Source organism: Bos javanicus, chromosome 3 (assembly GCF_032452875.1).
Source record: "Bos javanicus breed banteng chromosome 3, ARS-OSU_banteng_1.0, whole genome shotgun sequence".
Classification (NCBI taxonomy): domain Eukaryota; kingdom Metazoa; phylum Chordata; class Mammalia; order Artiodactyla; family Bovidae; genus Bos; species Bos javanicus.
Window position 1 is genome coordinate 10,765,092 of NC_083870.1, and position 19,965 is coordinate 10,785,056.

Sequence of the window (19,965 nt, forward strand, 5' to 3'; positions counted from 1 at the left end):
TTGCAGGGGGTTCACTGTAGCTTTGGAGAGAACTGGTGGAATCAAACGCTGATAGTGGATGGCTTGACATTGTGTGCTCCTGGTGTGATGCAGTTGGAAGCAATAGCACTGCCTTTGAAATATCCTTGCCTGAAATGTTTCATCTGTATTTAATCAAGACTTTAGTTTAGTTTCAATATACAGGGAATACAGGAGACATAGGAGCATGTTAAGTAATGTTGCAGGAGACAGTGCATCAGGAGTGTGGTAATTTTATAAGGTGATTGTTCTAACTTCTTCAAAATGCCCATGTCACAGGGATTAAAAAAAACCAGTATGTTTGTGTGGCTGTTCTGGCTTAAAAATGACAAAAGATATAAGACAAATGTAGTGCATAACCTTGATTGGATTCTAGTTTCAAAAACCTCACTAGTTTCAAGAAAAGAAAAAAAACTATAAAAGTTTCAAAAGTTTTTCTAGTTTAAAAAAAAACTATAAAAGCATCTGTTGGTGAGTTTGGGAAATTTGACCATATGGCCTGATAGTTGCATGATAACAGGGTATTTTTTTTTTTAATATAATATTCTTAGGTGATGATAAAAGTATTGAAGCTCTGTTGAAGACATTTTTCTTATAGGAAATGTATGCTGAAGTATTTAATGGCTAAATATCAAACCCAGTTTCAAGTAGCTTGACAATAAATTTATACAGACAAACAAACACCAACATAATGCTTATAATTCAAGCAAATTGTTAACATTTCTTGAATCTGAGTGGTGTATACAAGTGTTCATGATATTAATCTTTCAAATTTATATTGGAAACATTCTGTATAAAATATTTCATATAAAAAACCTGGGTGGTGGAATTTGAATCTGTGCTCAAAATGTCATTCCAATCTAGAATTCTGGCAGGATAAATGTGACATCAATTTTTCTTTTTATTTTAATTAATTTTTATTGGTGTATAGTTGATTTATAATGTATAGGTTTCAGGTGTACAGAAAAGTGAATCCAGTCTGTTTTAGATTCAGATATAGGTCATTACAGAGTATTGAGTAGAGTTCCCTGTGCTATATAGTATGTTCTTATTAATTATCTATTGTATATATAGTAGTGTGTATATGTCAATCAATTTTGTTTTCTTTTACTTGCTTCTGAGCCATTTTATTTCAGGCATCCTTATCCTGAATGGTTGCTCCTGACCTTCCACATCCTCCATTTTTTGTTTTTTTCCATTGTGCAAAGAGCGAGCTATCAATTGATTTAGGGAAGGAGATCAATAATTACACTTTACTTGAATTATGATCCACCTGGAGAAACCATATTTTACTGGGTAACTAGTGCTTCTGTTTGGAATAAACATTGCGTATACAAAATGCATGAACTTCGTGTACATCTTCCGCCTCATAAGATGAGGCATTTCTCTTCTTCTTTATGGCTAAATGTCTCCTTAGCTCCAGAGCACATCCTTTGCCAGTGCCTTCAGAATCCTGATCTGATCTGTTTATTCTGACTCTTACATGAAACTTCTTTTGACACTTGGCCTTCAGCCTAACACACACACACACACACACACACACACATCTGTCACCTCCATATAAAGCATATTTTTCTGCTATCTACTAAGCCTCCCGAGATGTATTGATCTATTTCTGTTCTTCCCTTGACTGCAAAATTTCTAACTATCGTCTGTCCAAGCTATTGCCATTTCTAGCTATTTATTCATTGAGTGAAGTCGCTCAGTCGTGTCCGACTCTTTGCGACCCCATGGACAGTAGTCTACCAGGCTCTGCCGTCCATGGGATTTTCCAGGCAAGAATACTGGAGTGGGCTGCCATTTCCTTCTCCAAGGGATCTTCCTGACCCAGGATCGAACCCGGGTCTGCTGCATTGCAGACAGACGCTTTACCATTTGAGCCAAAGAAGCAACTCTTGCTGAAGTCACACACAAAAAGCAACTTGAGAGTGGAACCCAATTTTTCAATTGTCTGTACTCTGTATTTGTACTCAATTGTCTGTATTTCTCTCTATATAATTTCTTAAAAAAAAATAATACCTCTTCCATCTAAAGTTTTTTTTTTTTTTTTTCCTGCAGTGTCAAAGGGATGTAACAACAGTTTCAGAAGCACACCTAGTGCCAAGTGGCTCCGAAAGACCTGAGGTACACAGGCCTTTTGTAAGCAGGATTGGTCACTTCACTGGACTCTTTCCTATCAAATCCAAGGCCACAGGGGTTCTATGAACTCAGGCCACTGTCTTCTTCCAGGCTCACTTTTCCTCTCTCCACTTGAAACCATTTGGGCTCATATGTGTTTTTCCTTTATGGCCTTTCTGTTGCCTCAAACCTGGGCTCCTTCTCAGTGTAGTTCTTCATACTGACTGTCTGAAATGTTTTCTTAGCTTTGATTTGAGTTTATCTTGCTATCGTGTCTTTTGGGTCTCTCTGTTTCAGATTCATGCATAACATCCTGAAATCCACAGTTTTACCCTGCCATTGCATTTAGGTTCCCAGAATATCATGTGGGGCCGAGTATAATGGACACCCACCTTTTTGACTCAAAAGACATGAATTGGAACAAACTCTGGGAGATAGCAAAGGACAGAGGAGCCTGGTGTGCTGCAATCCATGGGGTCACAAACTTAGTTGGACACGACTTAGCAACTGAACAACAGCAACCTTTCTATAAAAGGGGATCTTGCACAACAGCAGTTTTGCCTAATAAATGTCATTCTTTGGGCTACTGGGTCTGGTTGGTGGCTTTGTAGCCAATTCAAAGGTCAAGGATAGAGTTGCTTATCTTGTGCCTACAGATCTGACTTCTACAATCCTAGGAAGAAGATATGGCTGCCAATTCAGCTTTGAATATCAATAAAGATACAGGCACTGACATTTTGATGAGTGGCATTTCTGTTATCCTACCTGAAAGAGGAGACTGAAAAGTGTTATACCATGGCACAAGAAACTGGAGAGCAAACTGTGCAGGATCCCTGGCTGTCTCACTGGACTTCATGAAGGCACTTTCCCAGTCATACAAGGTCTACAACCATTCTCGGGATGGACTGGAAGAGAATGATGAGGCGTGTAGTATGATAGTGAGTTAGGTCTACTTTTCTAAGATTTGGTATGAAGTTGTACCCTCTTCTAGGGAGATATGAATAAACAATCTCAGGAGCCATGCAGGTCAAGTAGGCTAATGTGAACTGGTGAAGATCATTTTTGTCCTACTGTTGCTGCAGCCACTGCTAAGTCGCTTCAGTTGTGTCCGACTCTGTGTGACCCCAGAGATGGCAGCCCACCAGGTTCCCTCGTCCCTGGGATTCTCCAGGCAAGAACACTGGAGTGGGTTGCCATTTCCTTCTCCAATGCATGAAAGTGAAAAGTGAAAGTGAAGTCGCTCAGTCGTGTCCAACTCTTAGCGACCCCATGGACTGCAGCCCACCAGGCTCCTCCATCCATGGGATTTTCCAGGCAAGAGCACTGGAGTGGGGTGCCATTGCCTTCTCTGTTTGTTCTACTAACCTGGACATATAATAATGCTCAAGGCCACACCTCCCAGACAGCTTCACCTGGTACCCTAGCAGGGATGAGTCCAGAGAAAGGGAATAGAGAGTCAATGAAAGTTGTGGAGGTTGGGGTAGAGAAGAAATTTCCCTTTAATACTCATCAGACAGTAGCTTCATCCCTAGAGTCTGTGTTCCTGGAGATCTGGTAGCTCCATAAAGTACATCCCAGATAAGAAACGTTCTGTTCTTAAGAAGGAATGAGATAAATGGTCAGGTTCAGGCCTACTCATCCTTCCTTTCAACGTTCTTAAGACCATGGCTTTGGATACTAGTTTGTAACTATAGATCCCATGTAAAGTGGGATTTCAAGCCATTGGAAATACTTTCTATATCCATCCTGTTCGTTGGGGTCAGCCACCTACTGAGCCCATTCGCACACTACAGGGTCCATCCCTCTGAGATCATACATGTAGCACTCCATGTGGATGAACTTTCATCTATTATATGACTTCTTTTTGAACTTCGACATCCTGGCTAAAACCCTATGCCAAGTTCATCTCCTAGCACTCCATGCTCTGGAGCTTCACCAGATTCACTGTTATCAGTATTATCTATTGTCACAGTCAGCCACCCTTCTTGTTTTATAGGTATCTGGGTATTAACAAGTCATATTATTACTCAAGGGAGAGGTCTTCTCACAACAGGATGTAGACTTACCCTCACTTTAGATTGTGGCTGTGCCTTTGATTATGTGCAGTGTTTATTCTTGGAACCAGAAGAAGGGCTCTCCTGGGATTATATAGATAAGAATGTTTAATCTTAAAACAGATTTGTGTGCCTCAACTAATCCTGCTGGGATTGCTGAGCTCCTCATGAAGAAGAAGGATGGAAGTTCAAACCATGATAGTATTGCTCTAGCCTTATATGATGACAATATGTGCCCACTGTCCATTTTCACCCATTGGGCTTTTATAGCTGTGAGGCTGGAGTATTCATGAAGTTCAGTCTTGTGGAGGAAAACAGCCAATTAAAAGCGGGATAATGGCATAGGTAAAGCCTTCCAGACACTCTTAGGGGCACAGAAATATTAAGTAATGTGTTTCTTTTCAGGACGGAACTTCAGTATCTTAGCAGCTAATAAGTGTGACTCTTCATAATCCAGTAGATTGAGTGACTGCTATCCAGAAGATCTATCAAAAACTCCTCACACTGAACCTCACTTACCCAGGCCTTGATCTGTTTGGGGCTGGGCCAACTAGCACAGCACACATTCTGTGAGAGCTTAGAGGCCTCACTTCTGGGTGTTATATTCTCCAAACAGGTTTATCTCTATAATGTAAGATGATATATCTTCTATATTTAATGGTAAGCCCCCAAGACTAAGGAGTATAACTCCTTTGGGAGTTCAAAGGCCCTCCTAGAAGATCAAATCCCTTTAATCACTTCATTGTCCATTCTCCAATTTCCTTAAGAAAGGTCAGGTTTACCTGAAACTTGGCTGAAGCTTCTGTCCATGCTCAGTCATGTCAACTCTTTGTGACCCCATGGACTGTAGCCCACCAGGCTCCTCTGTCCATGAAATTCTTCAGGCAACAATACTGGAGTGGGTTGCCATTTATTCCTCCAGGGAAACTTGGCTACACACCAGCTTTTTTTTTTTTTCTTTTTCAGGATATCTTCCTTCTCAGATCTTAGCATAACTCAGTACATCATGTCCTCTCTAATTCTTAAAGACAGATATCACACTAGTAAAGTGGCTAAATTTACATTTATCTCTTTCAAGATAATGCCACTGCGAGACCGCTACCCTCAAACTTACTTGTTCATCTGGTTTTCCCAGGGTCATCTACTCAGGATGGGAAAATAACTGCTTACTTTTAAATTGGCATAGAGGCTCTTACCGTGAGGGGTCTGTATTCATAACCCTGAGGCATGATCACTATAGTGGCCAAGAAAAGCTCAGTTCCTCCCAGATGTGATATTATTTTTTTAATAGGGATTTTAATTCCAGATAATGTACATATATGTGGCCCAAATGTCAAGATCCATAGTGCTATGACAATCCAAGTGCTAGTACTCAATGCCTAGCAGCATAACTCAGCTTATATAATAATATAACCTCATTGCATTCATTAGATTCATTGAATTCATTACAGTTGATAGAATTCACTCAAAAGCAATGTTAAAATATGCCTAGGTCATGGGACTTCCCTGGGGTCCAGTGGCTTAGACTCTGTGCTCCCAAAGCAGGGGGCCGGGATTCAATCCCTGGTCAGGGTACTAGATGCCACATGCTGTAACTAAGAATTCATGTGCCACAACTAAAAAAAGATCCCACATGCTGCAAATAAGACCCGGTGCAGCCAAATAAATAAATTAAAAAAATATGTATCTAGTTTAGCACTCTCTAAAAGAACCATAATTGCCTCCAAGAAATTTCTGAAGAATGGAGAGGTCACTATAACAGTTTAGCTACTTAAATTTTTAAAAATGACTATATGACAAAAAATGGCTATATGCAAATACTATAGCAGTTCAGCTACTTAAAATGTGTTTGAGCACACAGATGCTCAATGAACATATTTTGAATGAGTGCATAGATAAATGAATAAATAAGAGCTGATTTGTAGGTCTTCTGCTTCTTCCAGGTGTCAGCCTGGTGACCACCCCCTCCCAATGCTAATTTCCTATCCTTCATGTGGTCTGTCAGATCTTCTTGTACCTTATACCTGAGCTGATACTGTGTTAGACATCATTGCATGAAAGCTCCACTGCTGGTGTTGGGAGTGGTCCTAGGGGAACCAAGATATTACTACTTTATTTGCTACCAGCCCTGGAGCTGAGAGATTATCTAGATTCCATAGTAGACCTGCCCATGCCTGCTCCAAGAGCCTCAGTGGGGTACTAATGTGACTGTGCTTCTACTAATATCTCTTCCAGTCACTTCCACTGCCCTGCTTCTCTGGCAGGATTTATCTGCTCATTCATCTCTCTACATGGCAGTCTGGTTAAAACTGCAACCTGAACCTCACCCAAGGCTATAGGAATTTATTGGCCCACCTGGCAGACGGTTAGACAGGAATGGTCTGAGTAATGGTTTTCAAAATTTATTGTACATCAGAGTCACCCTGGAGAGCTTGTTCAGACACAGCCTGCTCATGTCACCCCTCAGAGTTTCAGGTTTATTTGATCTGGCTTGAGGCCCAAGAATTTGCATTTCTAACAAGTTTCCAGGTGATGTAGATGTTGCCAGGCCAAGGGCCACACTTGGAGACTCACTACTCCAGGTGTGAATTCCTTGAAATCAGGAAACAAAGGAAGACCTTTTCGCTTTCATTTCCCTCTACCTAAAATATCTTTGGCTGATTTCTCAAATGGGTAGAAAAACTATTCAGATTTGACTGAAAAAGGAAAGAGAAAACTCAATAGTGCCTTTTCTTTCCAGGGGCTTAGCACCCAGGTGACAGCAAGGGCCGCTCCAGTTTCTAAGTGAAAGTGGCCAGGGGCACTTTTCCTTGTTACCTTTTAAATCTTCTTCTTATCATGTTAATACATGAAGAAATTTACTTGCTGTATCTTTCTACCCTAAGAAGACTAACAGTCATCCCTGCAACTTTGACTCAAGGACTAGTTTGTTGTGGAAATAGATTGCAATGAGGTAAGGCTTGTGTGAATTTTTCTTGAAAAAGCTCAGGCAGAACCACTTGCTCATCGAAAAACTAGAAAGAAACAATGGTTGTGGGTTTCTGCGGTGGGAAACGCGGTGGTATTGACAATATTCCAGAAAAAGAAAATCTGTGGGTAGTTTGATTCTAAACCTCCAGTTGACTGAGGGAACAGAAGTTAGCTTTTATTTCACCACAACTGAGATTTTAACAAAAGGAAATGCATTTGGCTGTGGCAGGAATTAGAATGTATTGTGCAGGAGGTTGACCCAGACTGAGTCTAAAAGGGATTCTGATTTTCTGGGTGTGTTGGTCTGCAGGTGTCTTATTGATGTGAGTTTATTTTTAGAGGCTTTTGATTTCTGGCCAAAGGAGGGAGAAACTTTAGGGCTGGGGATCTGTTTCTAAGAAAAAGACGAGAACAATGGCATGACAAAATGCCTATGATGTAATATTAGGTTAAAAACATCAGAATACGAAACTGCATTATGTATTATTCCTGAGGTTAAAAAAGTACCTAGGAGATAAACTCTTCATAGATTCAGAAGGGCAAGAGTATATAGCCTTTAAACTTTTTTTTTTCTATTGCACATTTTAATTTCTATTTCTTGTAGTATTACATGACAGAATATTTGTTTCCGTTCACTTAAGATTGAACCCCCTTTCCCCTGCATTCACAGCTAGATTCTTTGAGTTTGAGGAATAAATTAGATTCATGTGACAACTATTCTTTAAAATAGGTTGAGACATCTCTTATAGCCTTATTAAATATATAATAAACATTTCTAAATGTCCCATCAGATGAAAGTTGTTAATTGTGTTATTCAGCACTTCTATATTTTTGCTGAATTGTTTTGGTTGCTTGAATCATAATTTATTGAAAAAAACATGTGCTATAATCTCCCACCATCATGGTGATTTTTCAGTTTATTTCTGCAGGTCTTTTGACTTTTGTTTATGTCTACTGAGTCTACCTATTTAATAATACATCTACATGTTTAGAATTGTTATGTTGCTTTAGTTACTTTAATTTTTAATCATTGTATAGAAACTCTGTTTAATGATGTTATTTGTCTTAAAGTCTTCTTTGACTGATTTTAATTTATCTATACTGGCTGTCTCTTAGCATTTGACGTATCACTTCTCATTCTTTTCAACTTTTCATTATTTTCATGCTGTAGGTGTGTCTTTTGTAAGAAGCACAGAAGTTGGATTGTGTTGTAATCCAACCTGATATTCTCTTTTAACTGACAAGTTTGATTTACATGTGTTGAGATAATTGATATATTTGGATTTGGTACAATTAATTTTATTTTCATATTATACTTCTTCTATGTTTGCTTTCTCCTTTTTAAACATCTTTTTTTTAGGATGAATATTTATATATTTCCCTTCATTTTTAAAAAAAAAGTATTTATTTTTAATTGAAAGATAATTGCTTTGCAGTATTGCATTGTTCTCTTGCTTCTTGTTTCATAAGTCCTATGTCATTAAGTCTGTGAGGACAAGGCATTTTCTTAGAGTCCAGGTAAATTGCTACCAGATGTTTTCTCACTCCTTTTAAAAAATGGAGGTGAAATTCATGTAACATAAAATTAACCAGTTTAAAGTGAACAATTCTGCAGCTTCTACAATGTTCATAATGAGTATGCAAGCGCAAGTCTATCTAGTTCCAAAATATAACAAGGTCTCTTTTGCTTTGCTCTGCAAGATGTTTTATTAGACCTCAGGCCAGGTTGTTTTACTTTTCTTGTAAGAAAGAGTTCTTTCTATATACCTCCTGTGCTGTGCTGTGCTTACTTTCTCTGTCGTGTCCAAATCTTTGCGGATTCCATGGACTGCAGCCTGCCGAGCTCCTCTGTCCATGGGATTCTCCCTGAAAGAAAACTGGAGTGGGTTACCATGCCCTCCTCCAGAGGATCTTTCTGACGCAGGGATCGAACCCACATCTCCTGCATTTCTGGTGGATTCTTTACCTCTGAGCCACCAAGTAAGCCTCTATGCACCTTCAGTTCAGTTCAGTTCAGTCGCTCAGTCGTGTCCGACTCTTTGTGACCCCATGAACTGCAGCACTTCAGGCCTCCCTGTTCATCACCAACTCCCGGAGTTTACCCAAACTCATGGCCATTGAGTCCGTGATGCCATCCAACTGTCTCATCCTCTGTCGTCCCCTCCTCCTCCTGCCCCCAATCCCTCCTAGCATCAGGGTCTTTTCAAATGAGTCGACTCTTCGCATCAGGTGGCCAAAGTATTGGATTTTCAGCTTCAACATCAGTCCTTCCAGTGAACAACCAGGACTGATCTCCTTTAGAATGGACTGGTTGGATCTCCTTGCAGTCCAAGGGACTCTCAAGAGTCTTCTCCAACACCACAGTTCAAAAGTTCAATTTCACCATAGTTCAGTTTTTCAGCACTCAGCTTTCTTTATAGTCCAACTCTCACATGCATACATGACTACTGGAAAAACCATAGCCTTGACTAGAGGGACCTTTGTTGACAAAGTAATGTCTCTGCTTTTTAATACACTGTCTAGATTGGTCATAACTTTCCTTCCAAGGAGCAAGTGTCTTTTAATTTCATGGCTGCAATCACCATCTGCAGTGATTTTGGAGCCCCCCAAAATAGTCAGCCACTGTTTCCACTGTTTCCCCATCTATTTCCCATGAAGGTATGGGACCAGATGCCATGATCTTAGTTTTCTGAATATTGAACTTTAAGCCAAGTTTTTCACTCTGGTCTCTCACTTTCATCAAGAGGCTCTTTAGTTCTTCTTCACTTTCTGCCATAAGGGTGGTGTCATCTGCATATATGAGGTTATTGATATACACCAGCAGCACCTTCCAAAGCATACATGGACTGCCCTCAGCCTCATTCTCTGTCCACTCTGCTATTAGAATGATCATTAGATCTGATTAGACAGATGATCTGTTAGACTGATGATCAGTCTAATAGCAGAGTGGAAGGGACCGAGGCTGCAGGCATTCCACATCTGCTTTGGAAGGTGCTGAAGGTATATAGAGGCTTACCTGGTGGCTCAGAGGTAAGAATCCACCAGCAATGCAGGAGACGTGGGTTCGATCCCTGTGTCAGAAAGATCCTCTGGAGGAGGGCATAGTCACCCACGACAGTTTTCTTGTAGGGAGAATCCCATGGACAGAGGAGCCTGGCAGGCTGCAGTCCATTGTGTGGCTTCTAATTGATCAGGCTTCCCTTGTGGCTCAGCTGGTAGAGAATCCGCCTGCAATGTGGGATACCTGGGTTCAATCCCTGGGCTGGGAAGATCCCCTGGAGAAGGGAAAGGCTACCCACTCCAGTATTCTGGCCTTCCATGGATTGTACAGTCCATGGAGTAGCAAAGAGTCAGACATGACTGAGCGACTTTCACTTTCACTTCTAATTGATCTGAATCTTGTCCTACTGTTTATTTTATTCATTTATTATTTTTTAAATTCAGATATAGTTGACATATAACGTTATATTAGTTGCAGGTGTACTGACTATTTATTTTAGATGCTGAACGCTGGATTACAAGGAAACCCCAATCCCTAGTAAGGATTGTTTGCTAGGGCTCTACCTGACTCTACCCACCTACACAGCGGGTTATAGTGAGAATGTAAAATTCCCTAGACCACTAATGGAATGGAATATTGCCACAGCACCCCTACCCTCACCCAAAATTTTCCTTGATGTTTTCTAGATGTTGTAATTCCTGAATGTATGTTGAAAGAAGGAGGATGAGAACAGATAACACTTTGGCCACTAAAATATCAATATGCATGCAGAGAAGGGTTTGATCTCAGTTTTCTACTTGGCACAGACTCAATTTCTCTAATCCAGAGGGGCAACATTGCAGAAGGGACAAAGTGTCTCCACACTTTTTGGTTTTAGGTGGACAGGTTTTGTGTAGCAAGGTATATTAAGGCTACTGATTGCACTTACCAAGCAATTACCATCAGCTTTTCACGTTAGGCTAATAGGTTGACTGATGGTGGTGTAAGATTTTTCTTTTTTCTTTGTAAATCTTCACATCTATCTTTGTCTTCATAGATAATTCGCTGGAAAGTCAGGAACATCTGCTTTGGAAAATCTTCACTGTTTTTTTTTTTTTTTAATGACATTTTGGGGTTCATAGGCCCTCATATACAAAGGGCAGAGGAAGAACATCTGAGAAAACATAGAATTTGAGTCTTTTGTGCATAAATGGCACCTCCCAATCTGGTGACACTTCAGATTCTGGTTCTCAGAGTTCTCATCGAATAAGATATTATAAAAGGACTCCTGAAGCAAGTTTTATGTGGAAGTAGGGCCATGGTCTCGGAGAAGACAATGGCACCCCACTCCAGTACTCTTGCCTGGAAAATCTTATGGACGGAGGAGCCTGGTGGGCTGCAGTCCATGGGGTCGCTAAGAGTCGGACACGACTGAGTGACTCCACTTTCACTTTTCACTTTCATGCATTGGAGAAGGAGATGGCAACCCACTCTAGTGTTCTTGCCTGGAGAATCCCAGGGACAGGGAAGCCTGGTGGGCTGCCATCTCTGGGGTTGCACAGAGTCGGACATGACTGAAGTGACTTAGCAGCAGCAGCAGCAGCAGGGCCATGGTCTTGGTCTCAACCATACTCAGGGATCAGGGAAGAGGCTGAAGGGAAACCCCCTCACTGCCTCAGCCTTGTCCTGTGAGCTGGTTACAGACAACTCTCTCCCATGGCTTTACAAAGACACCTGCCCTCGAGACACCTTGAGGTCCTGAAATTCTGTCTCCTTCATACCTTCTCTAATATGATTTCCTTCCTTGTTCTTCATGGGAGAATTTAGAGCAGCAGATTTGAATGACTTTCCTGGGTCTGCTTTGAGGCAATTTGGTATAGCATTGACTTTGATAAAACATAACAAAACAAAAAGTTGGTAAAACATAACTCACATGACCTGAGTTTAATGTCTGGCTCCATCATTTAGAAGCTCAATCATTTTCTTTACTTCATTTGTTTTTCATTGATGTGATCACTACTTGACACATATTTTTATTTGTTTGTCCCACTAGTGCATAAACCCAATGTGGGCATGGAATTTTTCTTTGAACTGTATCTCTACTGCTTCGTATACAGGCTAGCACATTGTTATTAATATTTATTGCATTAGGCTTGTTCCCTTTTTTTTTTCTTTTGCAATCCTAAGTAACTCTGAAATGAGCATCTTCAAGTTTTCATCATATGTAACTCTGATGTGGAATCTTTTTTTGAATTATTTCGCAAGATACATCACAAGTGCAATTGTTAAGTCAAAGTCATAACTATTTTTTGACTCAATATGTATTAACAAATTGCTTTCTAAGATGTCCTGCAAGTTTATCAGAGTTTCCATAAATAAATGTTACTAATTTAATAGGCATAGAATGGTAGAAATTAATTAAATTTAATTTATTTGATGAAGTTTCTATACTTCCTATAATGTACCCTAGTCTATCATAGGAGAAGAATCGTGTCACTTCCTTTTTTCTATGCTTAATTAAGAAGCACTAGGTATCATTAAGCTTCCCTGGTGGCTCTGAGAGTAAAATCATCTGCTTGCAATGCTGGAGACCTGGGTTCAATCCGTGGGTCGGGAAGATCCCCTGAAGAAGGAAACAGCAACCCACTCCAGTACTCTTGCCTGGAAAATTCCATGGATGGAGGAACCTCATAGGCTACCGTCCATGGGGTCACAAAGAGTCGGACACGACTGAGTGACTTTGCTTTTGCTAGGTATCTTGAGTATGTTGAGAAGATATTTGGCTGTTAAAGAAAAACTGTGGCATCTGGTTAAAAGGGAAAAATAAAGCAAACAGGGACTTATTTATGACATTTTCTCATTTTTTTCTGTTATCTTTCATGTATCTCATTTTTTTTTCTTGAAGCCTGGGTGAGATTACAATCACTCAAGTGTGAATATGAAGAAATTTTGATGATTTTTTCTTTTCACCCTTTGTTTTGCCAAAAGTTTTCACTTTTGTCTCAGGTTCAAAGGATTTATTAACAAAATAAGCCACTTGTTATATAAAAATAAATAATATAGATATTTATTAGAGAATTATCTGCTTACTTTCAACATATTAACATTAAAAGAAAAGAAAAATAGAAAGAGCAGAGAATACATCACCAAATTGGGTTTTGACCAACATCCAGGCTTAATCAGTGCTGGGATGTCCCAGAGTCACAGCACACCTGGAACCCCAGTTGGTAAAGGGTCTCAGGCAGCAAGTCTGCTCCGTGGGTGAGACTTCAAAGATTGCAGTTCAGGGTTCCTGTTTATAATCCCAGGACAGAAGCAAACTGATACCATCATCAATCTGTGACCAAATTGCAAGCCTGGTTTCATGTTAATACTGTTTGTTTTGTCTTATAAAACTTGGAATGTTGCTAAGTGTGGGGCTTGGCTGACCAGGCCCCCTTCAGGGCCTCAACAATCTCAAGATTCCTCTCCCATCTTATTTAAGGTGTTGCAAGTCTTGCACTCTCAGCAGGCGGGTTAGAAGCAAGGTCAGAGACCTGCTCTGCTTTATCTCTGAAGCCTAAAAAAGACTATTCATTTAATTTCTGTAACACCCTCAAATCCTGCCTCTCTTCAGGTCACTAACCAGTTCTAGAGCATTTAACATTTTCTGGAAAGAAAAGGATTAAGGAGGTTTCTAGGGAAGATACAAAAACTAACTGACTGAGGCTCAGACATTTGGAAGTAGAGCAGTTGTGTGTGCTGGTGTGTCTGCGTGTGTGGGTGGGGTGGGGATGCTGGTAGGAAGCTAGGTTGAAGGGACCCTCTGGCAGCTTTGTGTGACACAGGAGAATAACTAAACACAGTGTTATATTCCATCCTTTGTATCCACTCTTTCCCCTCTCTGCTCCATTTCCTGCGTTCATTTCTTCAATCTCATGTTCACCTTGATGTGGGAGTGTTGGGGGAGGGTTAGGAAATAATCTTGTCGAAAGATAGGTATGTGTTTACAAGCCCATTTATCCATGAAAATACCTTATGATATTAAAGAAAATCTTTTGAAAAATTTTTTTAAAGGGAGGTAATTTATGTGGCTAGTTTACTCATTTTCAAGAGGTGTGATTAGCATCTTTATCTGTGTACATTTTTTTGTAGAAAAACAATACTGCCTATTAGAAATGGTCAGGATACAACTGGAGAGTGTGGTCCACTTTGCTATTGGTTGGCACAGACTATATTAAAGCAACAATGATCCCATGAGAAAGAAGTTTTTTTTTTTTTTGTATTCAATTGAAAGGCACAGAGACTTGAATAAACAAAAAATAAAACAACATTGACTTAAACAGACATTTAATCCAAAGCTTTATTTTTATGTCTGCTAGTGAACCACCCAGGGCTGGTGTAGCAGCTTTGCAAAGCCATATGGGACTTAAGGCATGTCTTTTTTTTTCTACTTAGTCACACATAGAGTGTGCTTGTCACCTTATGGCCACAAAATGGCTCTTTCAATTCCGTGTTAGTGTCCTATTTGAAGCAGTAGAAGTGGATGGGGAAAGGCATGAGTGTGCCTCCCCTCCCACTTGTTCACAAGCTCTGCTGTGAGGTCCTCCCCACAGCTTTTGCTTCGTAAATATTGTGTCATATGGCTCTCCTTATGCATTGTGGAGGCTGGGGAAGGTGGGAGCTGTGGCGTGTTTTTCTTTCTCTTTGCTTGCTTGTAAACTGGGCACAACTGAGAGCACATGGGATGCTTTTAGAAAACGGAGTGAAGATTTAACACTGAGTAACATTCCGTAACAGGCTCCCAGGTGGCGCTAGTGGCAAAGAATCCACCTGTCAATGCAGGAGATGCAGGTTTGATCCCTGGTTTGGGAAGGTCCCCTGGAGGAGGGCATGGCAACCCACTCCAATATTCTTGCCAGGAAAACTCCATAGACAGTGGAACCTGGTGGGCTACAATCCATAGGTCACAAAGAGTCGGACACAACTGAAGTGACTAATACACATACAAATACAACATTCAGTAACATTGAGCTGCCCTAGAACCTGAACACTTGGCCTTCAGAAGTATGAGTTTGTCAGCCATGTGATCTTCATCATCACTGGGATTTAAGTGAGAGATAATCATGGGTTTGTGGGTTTGTAATTCATGGGTACAGATGTGAGAGTTGGACCATAAAGAAGGTGGAGAGCTGAAGAATTGATGTTTTTGAACTGTGGTGCTGGAGAAGACTCTTAAGAGTCCCTTGGACAGCAAGGAGAGCAAGCCAGTCAATCCAAAAGGAAATCAATCCTGAATATTCATTGTAAGACTGACGCTGAAGCTGAAGTTCCAATATTTTGGCCACCTGATGCAAAGAGCCAGCTCCTTGGAAAAGACCCTGATGCAGGGAAAGATTGAAGGCAGAAGGAGAGAGGGTGACAGAGGACAGATGGTTGAATGGCATCACTGGTTCAATGGACATGAACTCACACCATTTGGGAGATGGTGACAGACAGGGAAGCCTGGCGTGTTGCAGTCCTTGGAGTCGCAAAGAGTTGGACATGACTTGGTGACTCAATAACAACAACAACAACAATCATGAATTTAGAATAAACATCAAAAATAAAAAGGCAGGACTTCCCTGGTGGTCCAGTGGCTAAGAATCCAGCTTGTAATGCAGGGGATGCCAGTTTGATTCTTGGTCATGGAACGAAGATCCCATATGCCATGAGTGACTAAGCCCATGCACCACAACTAGAAAGCCCATGCACTGCAATGAGAAGATCCTTTGTGACTCAATAAAGATGTTGTGTGCCACAGCTAAGACCTGAGGCAGCCAAAAGAAAAGAAAGCAATGGGAGTTCAGGTGATGAAAATATTTTGGTTATAAGTAGTGGTGACACATAAAATTGTGAGTGTATTTAATGCTGTTGAATTATAGGCTTAGAAATGGTTAAAATGATAAATATTATGTCATACACATTTTATCACAGTAAAAATATGCAACAAGAGGGATGGCCATTAGACTGGGGGAGAGTTCTAAACTTCTCTGGGTGGAACAGAAGTGGAGGACCTAAAATGTAATATTAAATAAGATGGTTCTTTGAGGAGGGTTGACCATGATAGCAGTGAGGAAATAGTCTAAGAAAGAGTAAACAATGATTTCCTCTGCCCGTCTACTATTTCTTCTTGTTCCTCTTTCAGAGGGCTGTCTAGCAGGCATCGCCTTCTTCCACATTTGCTGCAGCCTGCAGGCTCACCCTTCCTGCTCTGAGGAGTCATTTGCCAACTGTGTCAAGCAGTGTCTTCCCACTCACATCTGGAGGAAACCTGGCACACGATCAGTATTGACAGGAAAAGCAGAGGCTTTTGGAGTTGGAATTGGCTAAGTGTTAAGTTTCTCAAGACTGTTTTTCATCTAAATTACAAATTATCACCCAGTTTCAACTTCAGGGCACACTGCTTTCTTACATATACCCCTTTCTTTTTATTTCTTTTTTTAAAATATAAATTTATTTATTTTAATTGGAGGCTAATTACAATACCTTTCTTTTTATTTCTATTGGAGTATAATTGCTGTACAATCTTATGTTAATTTCTTCTGTACAATGAAGTGAATCAGCTATATGTATACACATATCCCCTCCTTCTTGGGCCTCTCTCCCACCCCTCTAGGTCATCACAGAGCACCAGGCTGAGCTCCCTGTGTTATACAGCAACTTCCCACCAGCGCTGTATTTTATACATGGCAATAGCACCTCCTGGGAAGCCCCAAATATATATATGTCAATCCTATCCCCCCAGTCGGGCCCATTCTCCCCTTCCCTCTTGTGACCACATGTCTGTTCTCTATTTCTGAGTCTATATTCCTGCTCTGGAAATCCATTCATTTGTACCATGTTTCTAGATTCACATATACAGTATTTTTCTGTTTCTGACTTCCTCTTTTTTGAGAGTTTCTCTCTCTAAACACTTGGTGTGGTTTCTGAATGTAGGATATAACTTCTCTAGATGTGATTTCCCATTTGCTTCAAAATAAAAGCCTGAGACCAGACAGCAGCTTAACAGTTGGGCTACCAAGCATCCTGTTTTGTCTGGTTTGTGATTTTTGCTCCGGTATAATTATTAGTAACACCTTTTTTACTCTTACATGGGTTCCTGTCTGGACAATAAATTATATGGTCCTTCTACCTGTAAGGCTCTGCATGATCTATCTCACTCTCAACATACATCTCTGACCTCACCTTGATTTACCTCCCTGCTTCTTGCTCTGAATTGCAGACTTACAAATGGATAAAATGATAAATATTATGTCATATGCATATTGTCACAGTATAAATAAGCAACAAGAGTGATAACTATTAGACGGGCTCCTCACTGACTCTTGAACTCATGTGTGTGCTCCTGCCCTAGAACCTTCACACGAGCTTTCTCTTTCTGGAATGCTGTTCCCCAGAGATCTATGTGGTCAACTCTTTCATGTCTTTGCTTAAATTTTACCTTCTCAAGGAGACAAACTGGTCACCCAGTTTATTGGGTTGGCCAAAAAGTTTCGTTCAGGTTTTTCCACATGAATGTATGGAAACATGCCATCACTCACTTCTGCTGCATCCCTGGGCCCCATTATTCTTCCCTGGTGTTTCGTAGAAGTATTCTATCTCACTTGGGGGCTTTCCGGGTGGTGCAGTGGTAAAGAATCTGCCTGCCAATGCAGGAAATGCAAGAGACATAGATTTGATCCCTGGATTGGGAAGATCCTTGGAGTAGGACATGGTAACCTGCTTCAGTATTCTTGCCTGGAAAATCCCATGGACAGAGGAGCCTGGCAGGCTACAGTCCATAGTTTTGTTAAGAGTCGGACATGACTGAATACGGCACACACACATTCTATCTCACTTACATATATTTGATATTTATACTGTCTCAGTTACAAATCTATTATGTTTATTGCTCCTCTCCCCTAGCTAGAATATGAGCTTCTCCAGGGCAGGGACCTTGTCTCATACATAGTAGACACTCCATATATATTTGTTGAATGAATGAGAGAAGTAATAAGTGAAAAGAGATATGATTTGTGGCCCATTTCCTCAAAATCTTGCAGGGTGACTTGATAGCTATAAAGAGCCTTGGTGTTAATAGCTGATGGTTTTGTGACTCATTAGTTTATTCCTAAACTGGATAACTTTTCATTTTCTTTTCCCAAAATAGTATTGGAAATTGTATGGCAAAGGGTTTGACCATTTTATCACAAATCAGTTTAGGGGTAATTTGGAAGATGGGTAGGTCTTCAGGATCCTTAGAAATAATCCCAGAGAAGCAACTATTTGTTTTGTCTAAGAGAAAGGCTAATTCTGCAGTAATGATTATGAAAGTAAAAATAAATTGATATTGGCACAATACTCTGTAGTTTATAGAGCTCTCTCAATCTTACTATCTTATTTAATCCTCATAATAACACTTTGTATTATCCCTATTAAATTTATGGGGAAACAGAGCCCAGAGAAATTAATGTCTTTCTGAAAGATAGATGGCTAATTTAGTGGCAGAGTGATTAAGTGGCAAAGTGCCTTCACACTCCTAGTTTAGTGACACATTTTTTCTAATATCCCTCTCTAAGTTTTATCAGGACACTTTGATTTGTTGTCTTTTGGCATCCGGTGGGGAAGTAGACAAGAGACAGAGAACATCATAACCCATAGCCTAGGAGAGGATGTCCTCAGGTCCTAATGTGCAGCTGGACACTATGACATCCGGGCCATGGGCATTTTTCACCCAGATCCAAATGGACATTTTATACAAGGCTTTCATAAGACACAGGAAAAGACTTTCTTCATGATATTTTATAGTCTCCTCCCAGTTTTTTTCTTCTCTCACCACTGTAACAACTATAGGCATAATAATAGGAACAATTGTTACTATATATTAAGCACACCATGTGTCCTGAGCTATTCTAAGTGTATTACATATGTTAATTCACTTGCATCTCATATCATTTCTGTGTAGCAGTTAGCAGCCTATTTTTCATAAATGGTCCTGAAGCACATTTGAGCTCATTTCATAGATAGAAAGTGGAAGAAATGAAATTTAAACTTATGTCCATGCTCCAGAAAAGTGCTAGCCAGTAGAGATATAATATGAGACACATGTAATTTTAATTTTCTAGTACTTACATTAAAAAAGTAAAAAGAAAGAAATGAAGTAAATTTTAATGTGTTTGATTTAACTGAGTATATCCCATGTATTAACACTTCACCATGTAATCACTGTAAAATTAATACAAATTTCACATTTTTTGTACTGTTTTCTAAATATGGTATATGTTTTATTTAAAAAAAATTTATTTATTTGTTTTTTGGCTGTGGTGGGTCTGTTGCTGCACGCAGGCTTTCTCTAGTTGCAGCAGGTGGCGGCTGCTTTTCATTGCGGTGGCTTCTCATATTGCGGAGTACTGGCTCCAGGCACAGGCTTCCGTAGTTGGCAGCACATGAGATCAGTAGTGTGGCTCATGGGCTTGTTGCTTAGTGGCATGTGGGATCTTTCTGGACCAGGGGTTAAACTGATGTCCTTTGCTTTGCAAGGCAGATCCTCCTTAACCACTAGACCACCAGGGAAGCACTGTACTTGCTCTTATAGCACATCTTGACTTGGATGCTAAATTTTAATCAGAAATACTTAATTTGCACTTATATTTCATACAATTTATAGCTGAAAAAGTAGATTTACATATCAGAGTTATTTCAATCATACTTAAGTTTTCCAATAGCTGAGTTGAATATGAATTTTTAAATTAAAATAAATACAGTGTAAAATTCATTCCTCTGTGGCACATTTTGAATGCTCCTTCACTACTATGGTTGTAGCTG

At 40.1% G+C, this 19,965-nt stretch overlaps 1 long non-coding RNA gene across 2 annotated transcripts in view; it reads left to right on the forward strand.

Moving 5' to 3' along the window:
* Positions 1-19,350, forward strand: part of LOC133238766 (uncharacterized) — a 102,249-nt gene extending 82,899 nt beyond the window's left edge. The window contains exons 4-5 of one of the 2 annotated variants that reach the window (XR_009733623.1): positions 2,077-2,142; positions 16,309-19,350. This is a non-coding gene — a long non-coding RNA (uncharacterized LOC133238766). Of the gene's footprint in view, positions 1-2,076 lie in introns of both variants that reach the window. The other variant, XR_009733621.1, reaches the window with a different exon arrangement.
* Positions 19,351-19,965: the final 615 nt, after the last annotated feature.